General features: G+C 39.3%; 1 protein-coding gene across 11 annotated transcripts in view; it reads left to right on the top strand.

Moving 5' to 3' along the window:
* Positions 1–2,972: 2,972 nt before the first annotated feature.
* FAM172A (family with sequence similarity 172 member A) overlaps positions 2,973–11,060 on the top strand; it is a 424,698-nt gene continuing 416,610 nt past the window's right edge. For 8 of the 11 annotated variants that reach the window (XM_027038012.2, XM_027037994.2, XM_015065295.3 and 5 more), the window contains exon 1: positions 2,974–3,145. The gene's annotated coding sequence lies outside the window, so the exon portion shown is untranslated. Of the gene's footprint in view, positions 3,146–11,060 lie in introns of all 11 variants that reach the window. The other 3 variants (XM_053203506.1, XM_015065253.3, XM_015065310.3) reach the window with 3 other exon arrangements.

The following is an 11,060-nucleotide window of genomic DNA, read 5'->3' as shown; positions in this document are numbered from 1 at the left end:
CATTAGCATCAGCTTAAGCACGGGAAGAAAAAGCTATTTTAAACAGAGACCATGGTGCCCACTGTAACAAATGCCCAAGAGCTGATGCTTTCTGTCAGAAGGTACTTTTTGTACATTTTGGAGATTCACCCAAATTCAGGAACTCCAACACTGCCATTCCCAGATACACAGAATGAATGTTCCAGGCTGCATGTCAGAATTCCCCTGCAGATCCTCTCCTGGTGGCTTACTTCATACAACATCATTCTGCTCCTTGGTTTGCTTTTCCTTTCTTTCATTCTACTGGAAATGCTTCTCTTCTTCAAAACAATTCTAACAGTGCTATGAGTTGAATTGTGTCCCCTCAAAAAAGATACAATGAAGTCCTAAGCCCAGTACCTCACAATGTGACATTATTTGGAAATAAGGTCATTAGAGACATAAGAGACGTCATCAAGCTAAAATGAGTTCATTGGGGTGTACCCTAATTCAATATGACTAGTGTCCCCATACAATGGCAAAATATGGATGCAGAGACAATAGGGAGAATGCCATGAGAAGACAGAGATTGGGATAATGCATCTACAAACCAAGGGACATCAAAGATTTCCAGCAAACCACCAGATTCTAGAAGAGGGGCAAGGAACAAAATTTCCCTCCCAGCACTCAGAAAGAACCAACACTACCTATACTTTCATTTTAAATTCCAGAAATGTAAGGCAATAATTTTGTTGTTGTTTAAGCCACCTCCTTCAAGGTACTTTGTTATTGGTAGCCCTAGAAAACAAATATAGCAGCCATGTACCATTATGTCTATTAGCTGTCGGGAAAACTCAACAGTACTTATTTCTTTGTCATCACAGGCACCCTCAGTTAGTCTCCTTCCTTTAAATATTTCCAGGTAAGAGAGTTGCATAATCACCTATCGGACTGCCATTTCCCAAACTCCAAGATTACTGGTCAAGTCTCGTGCCCCACTCTCCCACCTCAAAATCTCTTACAACCCTCTTCCTCAGTGGCAGCATGGAGTGGCCAGGGGCCAGAACGTGCAGGATCTTATACTTTTGTGAAAACAACTTTGGATTCTCTTCTGTTCGAGTAGAGACGCTCTTAAAAGTTTTGAACAGGTTAGTAACAAATTCTGATATATTTTATTTTATATTTATTTATTTTTTGAGAGAGTGCACACAAGCAGGAAGAAGGGGCAGAGGAAGAAAGAGAATTTCAAGCAGCCCCCCCCCCCCGCCGCCCCGAAATGGGGCTCAATCCCATACCCTGGGATAATGACCTGAGTTGAAATAAAATGTCAGATGTTCAACCAACTGAGCCATCCACGTGCCCCTACATGCATTTTAAAAGGATTCTATAGGGGCGCCTGGTTGCGTAAGTTGGTTAAGCGTCTGATTCTCGGCTTGGACTGTTTCCGCTCAGGTTGTGATCTCATGGTTTTGTGGATTCGAGCCTGGGGTTGGGCTCTACACTGGTAGTGTAGAGCCTGCTTGGGATTCTCTCTCTCCCTTCTATTTCTGCCCCTCCCCTCTCATGCTGTCTCTGTCTCTCTCAAAATAAATAAATAAACTTACAAAAAAAAAAAGACTCTATAGCTGCCAGATGGATACTAGATTGTAGGGAAGCAAAAATAGGAGCCTGTAGAACAATTAAGAGACAATTACACTCTCCAGTGATGAGTAGAATAATGCTGTAGAGGTGTTGAGAACTGATTAGATTTAGAGTGCCCTTTGAAAAGACAGCCAACATATTTTGCTGAGGAATTGGAAGTGGGATGTTGGAGAAAGAGAAATCAGAGGATAATATGGACAACTGTAAGAATCCAAGTGTCATTTACTGAGATGGAGAGATATGCAAGAGGAAGTTTTTGGAAGTAGAAAATATAGAGCTTGACATGCATGTTAAATATTCTAGTAGTATGCTGAATAAGAAGTTGGACATGTAAGTATAGTAATCAGAGAAGTCAGAGCTAGATATGGGTATTTGGAAGCCATCAGCATAGTGAAGTTATGTAAAAGACAATGAAGGGAATGGATGAGATCACATGGGGAATGAGGACAGATAAAGAACGGAGTAGGTCTGGAGCATAACATTTAGAAATCAGGAAGAATCTATCAAAGGAGAATCAAAAGCGCACCATGATTCCACAAAAGTTAAATCAAGAATGTGTTTCAAGTTTAAAAAAAAAAAAAAAGGATGTAATTAACTGTGTCAAACACTGCTGAATGGTTAAGTTGTAGATTAAGAGTTGCCCCTTGGATATCTCCGGATTGTTTAAATGACCAGGTATCAATACACAAATTTTCCTTTCATTCTAACTTTAAACTACCTAAGGTCTCATATTCAAGTGTGCAGAATTAGAGATCTAGACTTTATGCTCAACATACGCATTCTGTACTTTGTGGGCCTTTTTAAGGATTTTCGTGGGCAATGTTTACTATCAGGAATTTTGCTAGGAAGCCTGCGTTTACAACCAAACGCCTCTTAGCCACGTGACTACAGGTTTCCACAACTGTTTCCAATCTATCCCACTAGTATTCAGGGGATAGGGAAAAGAGCAGGGTCGGGGTGCCTAACCTTAATGTCCTACTTTATAAATCATAACTTTGAAGTAAATTTACTTTTCCAAATCTAGACTTTCCCACCTCCTGTCTTTTCTGGAATTGAATGGACTGGGTAAAGCTGAATAAAACATGAGTGGGAGAGTGGGAAATTAGCTGCATGGACAGTCCCGCACATATTTTTAAATTTTCTCTTGGAGAACGAGACTTCAACGTGGCCCCGTCTCTGAGGGTACCTGGGAAGCGGGGTCTCTCGCTTCAGAAGAAGAGGTGAAGAAAAAGCGAGCCGGGCCAACGGGAAAAAAACAGTGAAACTCTTACCTCCCACAAGCCTCTCTCTCCCAGCCCACCTAGCGCCACAGGAACCAACCCAGCGACTGGGCTCCGCCCATTTCCGGATTGTCGCCGCCGCCGTCGCATGCGCAATGACGTTTCAGTCTTCTGCGGACCCCGGAAGTGCGGCTCGAACTTGGTCGGGGCGCGGATCCCGAGAGGGAAAGTCATAACAACCGCACGAGGGAGTTCCACTGGCGAGCTGGAAGGCCACGCCTCCTCCCGCCTCCCCCCGCAGCCCTGTAGCTGGGGGCAGAGCTCAGGTAGGACCTGCGTTTGCGGGGATGTGAGCTCCGGGGGCAGGCCCGGGCGGAAATTAGAGGAAGGGCTGGCCTGGTCGGTCTCGGGCGGGGATTGTTGGCCCTGTGGCCCTAGACTGCTCACGGCGCACGCAGTGTGCCCTGCGCGCAGGTGTCCCCTGTCCCGGGACCCCGCTGAAGAGCAGTTCCACCTGTTCTTTCCACTTATTAGGCGGGTCAGGACACGTGTGTTCCCTGGATGACTTTCGTTACAACTGAACATGTGGGGTTCGTTAAGCTCTGGAGACCACAGAGTAATGGGCCCTCGTACGCTTTCTTAGGAGGGATGGTATTGTCTGATTAAACATTTTTTTTTCCCTACAAAATTATAATTAACTGCCGAAGCTTTACTAGAAGTCATTCACTGCAAACAAGATTAAAATGCAGTTATAAAATTCGCTCACAACTTGTAACATGCTTGAACTCTGGTGGGACATTTGACTGGAATGAATTTTTAAACTTTTGACTTTGAAATAAAGTTAGATATATAATGGAAGCAGTCTTCTCCCTCCCTCATCCAGAGATGTAACATATTCTTCTAATCTTCCAGAGTGTGTATTTGTTAGGCCAAGTAACTAGTTAAATTTTAGCCATATTTATTAACAAATAGTGTTCTTGCATTTCTCTTTTTTTCCACCTCCTTTGAAAAGTTGCAGAGGGAAAATCCTGTCGTTTGCAGACTAGCAAGTGCCTCGTAATGTTTATCAAAATAGGTGCAATGTGATGTTTGTTATATGCAATACTTGGTATCTTTTTGTTTTAAAGCAGTGTTAGAGGTAAATTCTTTATTCTTTATCCCATATTGCAAGGGCAGATATACTGTATTCATTTATTTAGGGTGTTTAAAAACTGACTCACAGAGCAAGCAAGCACTGTCTGAAGTGCCTCATGAAGGTATTACTGTCAGTGTTGGTACCGGGCTTCTGATTTTTAAACTGGTGTTCCTCCCACTTAACCTGGGAAAGGCAGGGGTACTCTGGATGTCTTTGAGGCAGAGGCTGGTGGCTGTTGCAAGGCTGGTAGGTGGTAGAATAGTACCAAGACCAAGAAGGAAATATGATCAGTTACGCTGTGAACATCCATCTATTCATTCATGTAATGAATATTTATTGACCACCTTCAGTGTGTCAGGTGGTGTTCTAGGTCCTGAGAGTACAATAGTGAACAAAAAAAGTCCTTGTGTACCTGGAATTTACATTATCGTAGATGGAGAAAAAACATGAGCAAATAAATGTATATCAAGTATTGATAAAAGCTGTGAAGAAAAAATAAAGCCCTTTATGAAGAGAGGGAATCACAGAGGATGCTATTTTGCCTAGTGTGGTCAAGATTAGCCTCTCTGATAAGGAAACGATTAGACATGAGAATGAAATGAGTGACCTCTGCACTCTGCAGGTATGTGGGGATGGGTTTCTTAGGATAATAAAGGTGGTGAGGCAAAGTATGTTTGTTGTCTCCTAGAATAGCAATGATGTAGGCATGAAGGAATTAGAGTTTAAATATCTCGAAAATGAGTATTTATTCAGTTGTTTGGTGTGTGCACGAGAGAACCTTCTTTATTGACAGACTGTTTTTTTTTCAACTTTCCCAGACCTCCTTGAGGAGAATCTGAAATCTTTAGATGTTTAGAGAGGTTTCCATGCTCTCCTTCAGCACTAACAAAGTTAAAAGTCATTTATTTAGTCGATACATTACCTGTGCTGTTACAGAGTCGGATAAAATTTGCACAGTAGTGATGGATAACTAAGTAGCAAGTACTTCTCTGCCCTGTTGTGAACTTTACTTTTCATTCCTTTTTTTTTTTTTTTTTTTTACTGTGGTAAAATATACATAACAAAATTTACCATTTTAACCATTTTTTAACGGTACATATTAGTGGTATTAAGCACATTCGTACTGTTATGCAATCATCACTATCATCCATCTCCAGAACTTTTCATCTTCCACAACTGAAATTCAGTATCTTTTAAACATTGACTTTCTGTTCCCCCTCCCTTCAGCCTCTTGCAATCACCAGTCTACTTTCTGTCTCTGAATTTCCCGTCTCTATTTATGGTAACTCATATCAATGGAATCATACAATATTAAGGTCGACTAATATTCCACTGTATGTGTATACCACATTTTTTTTTATCCATTTGACTGTGGAAGCTTGTGTTGCTTTCACCCTTTGTCTATTGTGAATAAGGTTGCTCTGAATAGGAACGTGCAAATATCTGTTTGACTCTCTGCTTTCATGTGTTTTGCATATATACCTGGAATTGCTGGATCAAATGTCAGTTCCATGTTTTATTTTTTAGGAATTAACTTCCTGTTATCCATAGTACCTCCAGTATTTTACATTCCCGCCAGCAATGCAGAGATGTTCCAGTTTCTCCATATCCTTATCAATACTTTTCCACATCCTTGCCAAACATATTCTCTCTCTCTCTCTCTCTCTCTCTCTGTTTTTGATAATAGTCATCCTCATGGGTATGAAGTAGTATCTTCTGTGGTTTTGATTTTCATTTCCCTAATGATTGCCTAATGATTCCCTAAAGAAGTTAAACATCTTTTTATATGCTTTAGGGCCCTATGTATATCTTCTTTGGAGTACTATTCACTTATTTTAAGATCTTATTTTACTAGAAATTTTTGGAGTTTTTGTTTGTTTTTGTTTTTTGGTGAATCTTTTAAGGGTTAAGAAGGCAGCCTTCATGTCTGCTGTTGATTTTTTTAACCCTAAAATACTATAATGGTAAAAGCTTCTATTATCTGTAGACCAAGTATCTGCCGTAACTCCAAACTTAGAAATAAACGAGACCATAAAGCATCATTTGTAACAGTGAATGAACTTTTTGAATATTAGATTTCGATGAAAACAGTTCAGAAAAGCCAAGGATCATCCTGACCTGCTTTGATGTTTTTTTTTCGTTTTTGTTTTTGTTTTTGTTGTCTTTTTAATCAGAAGGAAGGGAGTATATTGATTGACTGACTGTGCCTGTGAAGTAGATCTCTTTTTTCTGGAAACTGAGAAGGCCTGGAAACAGAAGAGATAAAGATGGTGCAACAGAGAAAAGAAGTATTGAATAGCAATATAGCAGTGGGATGTGAGTTGGTGGAGAGTGGCAGAGGACATCAGTAACAGTGATAGACAATAAGCAGTAAAACTGGCAGCGGAGGAGATAAGATCCAGCAAGGTGACAGACAGTATATAGCTCTACAGATTGGAATGGGATTGAGGATAGGGTGAGAGAAAGCAAATCGCCAGGTACATCTCAGCGTGTGATTGGTGCTGAAGTCAGCCACTTGGCCTTCAGTATTTGAGTAAGACCTACTGTGTATCTGGTAATGTGTGTATCAGTCCATCTGGTTCAGTAGTCATGTTTCAAAGGTGTGCAGTGTATATAGTACTACAGGAATAAACGAAGTTTTCTAGACCATGTATCACATTATTTCCATCCGTAGAGTAATGAGGTTTAATTGAGTCATTTAATGAATAATTGTGTAAATTAACAGTGTTCAGCATTGGTAAAAAAGGTTTTTTTTAGATTATTTAAGAAGGAATTTTTTGGTCCATAATAGCTAATGGCCCATTAGTTCAAGGTAACACTTTTTCTTTTAAACTGTTGATTGTATTGTACACTGTCATTGTCTAGAAAATACTCTTGAGGTACTACCTTAAGCTATTTCTGTTATAAAGCTCATTTAAGCCAATTACTTTGCTTTAATTTAAAGTAGTGAATGAAAAATTGTACCACTATTTTGCTCATCACTCTTTGCCAAATTAAAATTGATTAATTTGGTACAGATGAGATGGCAGATGACTGACTTGCTCAAGGTTTCACAGCTGAGTTAAAGACAAGTTAGAGACAGCAGTACTGTGCTGCTTTCTGTGATACTGTGTTGGTGTCTCCGTTTCAGGGTAATAGTTCATTTTTGCAGTATAGATGATGTAAACAATTTTTGTTGTAGAGAAAAATACCACTAAATTGAAGCAAAGTATTTATTGTATGTTCCCATTTCTTTTTTAAAATTAAAAAAAATATATTTATTTTTGAAACAGAGAGACAGACCATGAGAGGGGGAGGGGCAGAGAGAGAGGGAGACACAGAATCCGAAGCAGGCTCCAGTCTCTGAGCTGTCAGCACAGAGCCTGATGCAGGGCTTGAACCCATGAACCATGAGACATGACCTGACCTGAAGTTGGACACACACTGAGCCACCCAGGCGTGTCTGTTTCCATTTCTGTATAGCAGATAGGATATTTATTTTACACATAGTCTAGATTGATAACATACCTAGGGTTGATTTGTTCAAAGGTTGGAGAGATGCTAGTAAGACTAAGATTGTGTATTTGAGCCCTTGTAAGTTCCTTTAAGAGCTCATTACAGAAATGATCACAACTAATACCCAACAATTTAACTATTAACTATTGTTGTGGGATGTAGCTGATATTCTTATCCCCTGCTCATCACATTGCCCTTATATGTGTTTTGGTATAAGGAAGCAGCAAGAATGATACAATATGTGGCTAAACATACTACCTCTCTTTAAAAAAAAAACACAAAAAACTATTCAGAGTTAATATCTAAGGTAGGGAAGGAGTGTGATTGATACCCTTTTCATCTGTAAGCTTAGCTTGGTTTGTGTGCCTTGTTTACAATATTGAGCAGGCTAGTATTGTAACCAAGATTATAACTCAAGGTAAATTAATTGAAAACAAATGTTCATTTATTTATTTATTTTGAGAGAGAGTGAGCATTGGAGGGGCAGAGAGAGAGGGAGACAGAATCCCAAGCAGGCTCCTCAGCTTTCAGTGCAGAGCCCAGTGCGGGACTCAAACTCCTGAAACATGGGATCATGATCTGAGCCAAAACCAAGAGTCAGATGCTTAACTCTTTCTCGCTCTCAAAAATAAACATTAAGAAAATGAAAAAAAAAATGCTTTGGATTCCGTCTCCTTCTTTCTCGCTCTCTGCCCCTCCCCCACTTGTGCTCTGTCTCACTCAAAAATAAACAAACATTATTAAAAAAAAAAAGTCAGAGGCTTAACTGACTGAGCCATCCAGGCACCCCTGAAAAAAGTTTTAAAATTTGATTGATGGTGAGATAGTGACATACCCTCTTGATGTGAACTACCCATGCTTCATGGTATCATTTTTATGTATATTATGGAAATGATTCTAGTACTAACTCAAGTAGTTTGGAAATTAATTAATTTGGTTTAACATCCTCTAATATAGTTGGAATATTTATTTTAGGCTTGGTTTTAGAAATTACTTTTGGCCTGATTTCGCTTTCTGGGAAATTATTCTTCTTCTTCTAAGCAATCACTGGAGTGATTTTATTACTGATATTTCTGTTTTTGCCCTGGATATTGTTGAGCTATATGGGAGAATACTAGATAACGGTACCCTCCATAATACTGCATCGGATAGAGTTTGGAAAATGGAGATCCCCAGGCTAAATGAACCTGTACAATTTCTAATGCTATAAAATTAGTTTTCAGCTAATTTAAGTAAAAATCCAGGTTTTGGGTTTCTCCTGAAAAATAGAAAGTTCCAGTCACACTGGGTCTTCATTCTTATAGCAACAGTGGGGCAAATTGCAACTCCCTTGAAATGAGCTATGTGTTTTCCAGTTTGTTGCAGTCTTTACATTCATACATTGTAAGCTTATGACTTTTAGGGCCTCACCGCCTGTATTGACTGTTAACTTTTTGGTGCCTATAGACTTTTGAATTTTTCATTCTTGCGTTATACAGACTTTAACATGGGTAATTGTCTTTGCCTTTCGGTAGCTATATTGCACCCTTTCGTTTTTATTTTCCTCATGTCTACGGTGATTGGGTTGTAGACTCCCTTGCAAACTGATAGATTATCCTGTAAACTAGATTTTTTAATCCCATTTTACCACAGTGATCTCCCTTAAGCTGCTGTTAAGGCAGTGGTCGGGTCTTTCCTGTAGGTTGTATTATGTCCTGAACTTAAACAGGATGGCTCTTGGTTTGGTTCTAGGATCCAACAAAAATTGGATTTACTGGAGACCAGTTTGGACCTTTTTCTGCCAGCATCAAAGCATTTTTTATTCATCATTGTTCTTTTAGAATCTTGCCTACTTTTTTCTAGGTTACTAACATGATAAATCGGTTTGTGCTAATGTATTTGACAGGTAATTGCAATTAGAGTATTATTGTTTATAGGTAGTGTTTTATAATTTTGGAACAGTGTGAGTGATATAATGGTGGAAATTTTATCTGCTTTAGGAATACTGCAAATTTTAAGAAACTAGGCATTTCAATTTTACCATTGAAAACAAACTATTGAAAACAAGCTTATTTATTCTGAATATTTTCTTCAGTAAGAAACATGTATAATTAGTTTTATCCAAATAAGTATATGTTTGTGTTTTTAACTGTTCTGATTAAAAATGTAAGGTTTCTCTCTTTCTCAATGAAGAAAGACTTTCAGCCAGATCAACCATTAATTTTGAAAATCTTGTTATGTAAGCTAATTTTCCACTATTTTTTTTTTTTTAATACAGAGACAGTAAAAGAAAGCATTCTTGTTTTGGTAAATCTGAAGGAAGCTCCTTCCTTACATAGAAAATAAATTATTACTGAATTGGAAAAACAGTAGGCAATTCATCGATGATGAGAATGAATGAATCTGGGAGCTTTAGTGGTGTTCACTTGGGATTTAACTATACATTGTCTAGTGCTATGTCACAAATTATCCCCAAATTTCACAGCTTAAAATGAAAACTGTTTATTATCTCACACAGTCTCTTACAGTCCAAAATTTAGGGTCAGCTTAGGGGTGGTTCCGATTTAGGATCTTTCATGAGTTTGTAGTTACAGTGCCAGCTGGCTTGCAGTCATCTGTAGTTTGACTGGGTCTGGAAGATCTGCTTCCAAGCTCACTCATGTGGCTGTTGGCAGGAAGCTTCACTTCTGTACCACTTGAGCCTCTCCATAGGGCTGCTCACAGCATGACTTCTCTAGAGTGAGGGATCTGACAGAGTGAGAGAGCACCCAAGGTGGAAGCTACAACGCTATAATCTTCTGTTGAGTATTGGTCTTACTGGTCAACTCTGGTACTTTGTGGGAGGAGACCACACGAAGATGTGAATAACAGTAGGGAGGAAATGGGCTACCATGGTCTGCCCTCCAGGCCCCAGTGGTTCATGTCCTTCCCACATGCAGAGTACACCCACAGCTTCCCAAGGCCTCCCATGTCTCATTCTGGTACTTTATCATCTCAAAGTGCAGAATTTCATCATCTCAATCATGTCCAGGCTTAGATGGGATTCCTTCGATTTCCTTAACCACAGCTCTTTGAGTACGCTTTGCTCAGTCTGCCTCCCCTGCCTGCAATACCCAGTGTACAGTGGGGACAGGCATAGGATAACTGCTAGAGGCAGTCTGGTTCTAAAACGCGAAAAGGGGGAAGATGCAAAGGTGTCACTGGTTCATAGCAATTCTGAGATCCAGATGGGCAAATATCGGAAGTTTCTTGATGAAGTCTCCAGCTTGGGAATAATTCTTTGAAATTTTCAGCCTTGCCTTCTATACTTCTAGTTTTACCTTTCTTTCTTCATGAAGGATACCAGATGTTTCCAAAGTGAGTAGTTTTCTTAGCTTGCTTCCTGCCAGTAGAGTTTTGGGGTCCAAAAGTCTCTCTTCATTTAAGATCTATTACATCTTTTATATATTAAGCAAAATATATGTAAGTATTTTATAAATCTTGTCAATGTTATGTGAATTCTATTGGTATACATTCTTTTGTGCAAAAGTCACAACACACTTTTTTTGAGATAAATCTTTTTAGACTTTGGGTTTCTGGAAACAAGGCTGAGGGATAATGCCCTTAATCTTTGTAGAGCTTTATTGTTTGAG

This window comes from Acinonyx jubatus, chromosome A1 (genome assembly GCF_027475565.1).
Source record: "Acinonyx jubatus isolate Ajub_Pintada_27869175 chromosome A1, VMU_Ajub_asm_v1.0, whole genome shotgun sequence".
In the NCBI taxonomy this organism is placed as follows: domain Eukaryota; kingdom Metazoa; phylum Chordata; class Mammalia; order Carnivora; family Felidae; genus Acinonyx; species Acinonyx jubatus.
Note: the sequence above shows the minus strand (reverse complement) of the source record. Positions and strands in the feature narration are given on the sequence as shown.